This window comes from Solanum tuberosum, unplaced genomic scaffold (assembly GCF_000226075.1).
Source record: "Solanum tuberosum cultivar DM 1-3 516 R44 unplaced genomic scaffold, SolTub_3.0 scf00335, whole genome shotgun sequence".
NCBI classification, from domain to species: Eukaryota; Viridiplantae; Streptophyta; class Magnoliopsida; order Solanales; family Solanaceae; genus Solanum; species Solanum tuberosum.
The window spans coordinates 416,060-422,059 of NW_006239280.1; positions in this window are offsets into that span (position 1 = coordinate 416,060).

The following is a 6,000-nucleotide window of genomic DNA, read 5'->3' on the forward strand; positions in this document are numbered from 1 at the left end:
ACTAATAATGATAAATTGATAATTATCCATAGTAATTAATCAAAGTAATAATGGTTTGTGGTTGTGATTGCAAATGATTGCTAATGGTGATAACAATTAATGGTTTTGTGATTGACGATAGTGGTGGTTGAAATCAGGATAAAGATGGTGGTTATGGATGGTAGATGGTGGTGAATTGGTGATTAACGATGGTTGTGCGTGGTGGGTGAAAGTAGATGGAGTAGCGATTTGTAGGATTTCTTCAATAAACATTTTAATGATATTAAGACTTCATTATACATCTTAATCATTCAGATACATTAAATGATTGTAAAAGAAGAAAAAACAATACAATTAATAATTAAGATATAAATTATTAAGATTCAGACCCTTAAAAATAAATAGACTTAAATCGTAATAACCCAAATCTAAATTATTAAGATTGCAAATAAATGATAATTATCTATTGTTTCATAATAGAATTAGGATATCATATTTATTGTATTATATATTAGATATTATATATATATCATAATTGTTTCATAATAGAATTAGGATATCATATTGTATTGTATTATATTATATATATATCATAATATATTAAATTATTTTAATAAATATAATATTTGAATATATTATATCATTTTTTGTCATTATATGATATCATACATCAAAAAACCTATAAAATAGTGTACAGAATAGACTATAAAAAGATAGGATAAAAAAATAAATTAAAAAAATTAAATGATAAATAAAGAAAAAGTGAAGAAATAAAAATAAAAAAGTAACGATGTAATTACACTAAATCGGTCGTTATACAAAATGAGACTTTTTATTGTTATTAAACGATGAACTTAACAATACGATACAATAAAATTTAAATAACACTCAAAACAAATATCATATTTAAACTAACAATAATCTTATACAACCAAGTAAAATTTGTGACTCAGTATTACGAAATTTTATGTGGATATACTAATAATTAATTAATGGGCATTGAAATTACAAGAATGAGAAGAAAAAACAATAATTAGTCATAGGTTTAAGTGCATTCAACCTTGGTATTCAAGCTAAACATAATCACATGGATGGTTGAGCTGTGTATATTACTACTAGCTTTCCAATCTCCATACATCAGTTTTTTTGCCATATTAAATTATTTAATTTTTTTCGTTCACTTTTACTTATTAATTTCTTCATACGTAACGTATAAATTAGATAAGATGCCCACATCTTCTTTCATCGTTTATTCATTATATATATTGGGACATGGATCCTCACACTTTCCCTCCTTGATTCCAGATTAGTTGACTTAATCATCATTTTGATTATAAAAACAAAAAAAAACTAGCTCTGGTCACGCTTGATTGGGTTGTTGATGGTGAAACAATGTAGTTTTCACGTCTTAATTAGATTAATTACCTAAATATAATACAAGGATGTGTCTGGCAGCTAGCTAGCATGTTACCAAACTTGCATATATATATATATTTGAAAAAGATCTTAAATATATCCGAACTTTAACCAAAATTGCTATAACAATCTCAAATCTTGGGCAGGACCTATTACCAGTGGCAGACGCAGGATTTTCATTCAGGGGGTTCGAATATAAAAAGTAAATTTACAAAAAGGTTGATTAAAAGGAGTGTAGTGGTGAAAGACAAGATCATTTTAACTCACCAAATTTTAACTCGTTTTGTCATGTTTCATTTAACATTTCTTCCTACTTATGTCTTGCTTCATCGAACCTTTTTAAAATCTATTGTGCTTTTAGAAAAACACATACAGTAGTTATTTTTGAGTTGTGGCAAAACTTCTTTTCAAAAGTTGAAAACATAACTTTCTCTAAAAGCAGTTTTGAAAATTTTGGTCAAGCACAAATTTGATCTCTAATATTGACGAGAAAAAAAATTGAATTTATTAGTCAAACATGAAATGTTAATCTACAAAATATTTTTTTTGAATAAAAGGTAATCCTCATAATAACAAATTATATAAATTTGGCCAATCCCCTATTAATTTTGTTGTTTTAACGTTTTAAATATATTTATTACTAGGAGCCTATTCTTATTCTATATCCTTCGAAAAATGATATAGAATTTTTTACAAAATGTATATAAATATTATTTATGAAAAAAATCAAATGTTATATTAATTAATACTCCCTCTGTCCCAATTTATGTAACACTTTTCATTTTTTGAGAGTCAAATAGTTTAAGTTTGATCGAATATTTGCGCCTAGAATTTTCAAATTTTTTAAAAATGAAATTTATATATTTATAAGATACGTAAAAAATACTATAAGTCAAAATAACTAAAAAAAAATAAAATATATAAAAGATATATGAAAAATTTGCGAGAAAAAATAGACTTGTTTGAATCTTGAAATTCAAAAAATGTCATCAAACTTCAACACAATTTCGTATAAGCTTTAGTGATTTTAGTATTGATATTAACCTTTGTAAAATCCAAATCAAACAACCTTTTGAAAGCTAATTTGTGGGCTAGGCTTTGGGAAAAGACAAAACTAAAACTTATAGCTAAAAGCTTGGGATGTGGGGAAGGACGGAAATTTAAGCTAAAATTATATATAAGCGCGACTTGCAAGAATCAAACTTGGAACCTTGAAGTCATTCTGAACCCCCTTGATCACTGGGCTACGCATCACAATTGTATAGAGGGGGTTCAATTTAATATTTATACTCATAAATAATAATTTTAACCTTATATATACGGTATAATTTTTTTATCGAGGGGGTTTGGGTGAACCCCCGCCCATCCACCTAGGTCCTCTCCTACCTAGCTATTATCCCTGCACAATTTAATAGTACTATATTTTAAAGATATATAAATGTACAACTGAACAAGTTACTATTTATAATGATGGATATTTATGATGTCCACGTGGACACCTATATATCTTTAAAATACACTATTAAATAGTCAGGGGTAATAGGTCCTGCTCAAAGTTTGAGATTGTTACAACAATTTCGATCAAAGTTCAGATATATTTTAAACCATTTTTTCATATATATATATATAGTCTGGTTAACCCCATGAAGTTGTTTTACTTGTTGATAAAAATTAGTAAAGTGTATTCGAAGTACATAAAATGAATCATTTAAGTAACACGGTTGATTATTAATTACTACTCTTATAACGTTGTATCACATATTTGTCTTATGAACTTGTAAAACTAATTAATATGTAGTAATACGATGTTTAATTAATTAAAAACAAAAAATTGTTCCTAGTTTTACAATCATGCATGGTCTTTTATGAGCAACAACATATTTGTAGAGTACATTATACAGAAAGTTGAAAAAAAGAAACCAAAACATCTTTTTGACTTGTACAGGCATAAACTAGCTTCTATATATCTAAGAATTAAATAAATTTGAGAGCATTTTTGAACTGAAAATATAGAACTAATTTTAATATCACATCATAAAACAATTGTTGAAATTATTGAATCTAATTGCTGTGGAAGTCGAATATATAGAGAGCGATGAAATCACAACTGCTATATCTAAAGGTAGTTAATAAATAGTAAATGATACAACAATTATACATTACGAATTTACGAGGTTTGGTAAAAATTTGTTTTCTTTTGCCTGATCCTCGGACACAAACAATCAATATTTATTTCACTCCACAAGAGTACAAGTGAAATACCATAAGAGAAAAAAAGAAAGATCAAATACCTTAAAAGATGAGAAGGCAAGTGAGAGGTGTGTTACAAATGAATTAAGAGTTATCTATTTATACGAATGAATTATCCTTATTGATGTCACTATGTGTCAAAATGTTGACGTTTAACTTGCGAAATCATTTTATGATTTATCTAAATTTGACCTACAAAGTTACTATCTTGACTTTTATACTAATGAAGAATTATCTTTCTAGCTACCAAATCTTCACATTAATTCATCTTGAATCTCGTCAAATTTAACATCAACATCATTAATTCTACATCGAAATACTAGTTACAATCTAGAATTGACTATCCAATGCAAAAACATTTTGAATTGGGTGCCTATATTACATGAGAGGGTAAAGTTCTTACTTTCTTCAGTTTTCATCGATAGAAGAGGAAGACCACGCGTACCAAAATAGTCACTTTAATTTGGAGGATTGGCAATTTGGCATAAGTTGAGACTAAATGTAATTGGTCCCTAAAGCAAAATTTTAATTTGAGATCTAAATATAAATAAATTTTGAATACATATTTATTCTAAATTATTTTTTTTACACTATTTAGATGAAAATTATTACTAGTATTTAATATTGTTTTTTTAGTTATTAGTTTTAGGTAATTATCAACTCAACATTGAAAAACATTCTTTCAGTGAGACAATTATTATCTGAATTGTTAACATAATTTTATAAGTAATAAGTTGACAAATATTAAATAAAGATAAGAGTTAGAACCATAGAATCTGATTCAAGAAGTTGATGACTTGGTATATCCCATTTTAATATGCTTGTTGTAATGCTTGAAACTAAAATTTAAAAAGAAATAAAAAATAATTTGTAATTCACTTTGTTTAACACTTTTCACTATTAATTTTTATTTTTAACAAAAATACAAAAGATGTTAAAATGTTAAAAAAATTATACTTTTTATCATGAATAATTAATTTTTTCTATAATAAATTTATCACATAATTTGTTCTTGATAAAAATTTTGAGGCTCCCAAATTACAAAGCATTGAGCCGGCCCTGGTTGGAAAAAAGAAAAATAATTGGTTAGGTAAACACTAGAGAAATTGGGGGTAGGAAGTAAGGTTGTGGGATTAGGAGGGGTGAGCGTGGAGTATGACTCATAGCGTGGAGTAGGGCTGGCAAGGGGACGGGGACGGGGACTGGGGGACGGGACGAAGGGGGACGGGACTGGACAGGGGACGTCTTGGCCGGGATTTTGTGGGGACCGGGATTGGGGGGATAAAAATTCGTCCCATCCCGTCCCACTATATATACGGGACTGGACAGGGTTTGGCGGGACGGGACGTGAGATTATTTATTTTTTTTATATGTTTATTTATTTGTATTGAAATTATATGTTATTGAATAGCATTTTTAGTTTATTTAGTTTTCAATAACATTTTTAGCTAATAAAAAATGCTTAAGTTTTCAAATTTCAAATTTCAAGTTTCAAGTTTCAAATTTCAAATTTGAGAAGTTCAAATTTGTATTTTAAATATATTTAACTTGAAATAGTGATGTAGTCTTTTGTTTTGATTTAATACAAAAAACAATAAAATATTAGAAGTTATTACAAATATTAGTGGAGTTACTATTTTAAAATTAAAATTAAAATGCAAGACAATAGTTAATATAAAAAAGACTTGAATAAAGCATTCAAATTTATTCAATAAAATCTAATTGCAACTTAGAACTTAGAAGTTACAATTTACAAATATTAGTGGAGTTAGTATTTTAAAATTAAAATTAAAATGCAAGACAATAGTTAATATAAAAAAGACTTGAATAAAGCATTCAAATTTATTCAATAAAATCTAATTGCAACTTAGAACTTAGAAGTTACAATTTACAAATATTAGTGGAGTAACTAATCTACGCAGCCACCTTCTAGGAAGGGTTCTGTTTCAATAAGTTCTCATATGTAAAACTAATATTTGTTACAAATATTAGATGAGTAACTAATTTACGCAGCCACCTTCTAGGAAGGGTTCTGTTTCAATAAGTTCTCATATGTAAAACTAATATTTGTTACAAATATTAGATGAGTAACTAATTTACGCAGCCACCTTCTAGGAAGGGTTCTGTTTCAATAAGTTCTCATATGTAAAACTAATATTTGTTACAAATATTAGATGAGTAACTAATTTACGCAGCCACCTTCTAGGAAGGGTTCTGTTTCAATAAGTTCTCATATGTAAAACTAATATTTGTTACAAATATTAGATGAGTAACTAATTTACGCAGCCACCTTCTAGGAAGGGTTCTGTTTCAATAAGTTCTCATATGTAAAACTAATATTTGTTACAAATATTA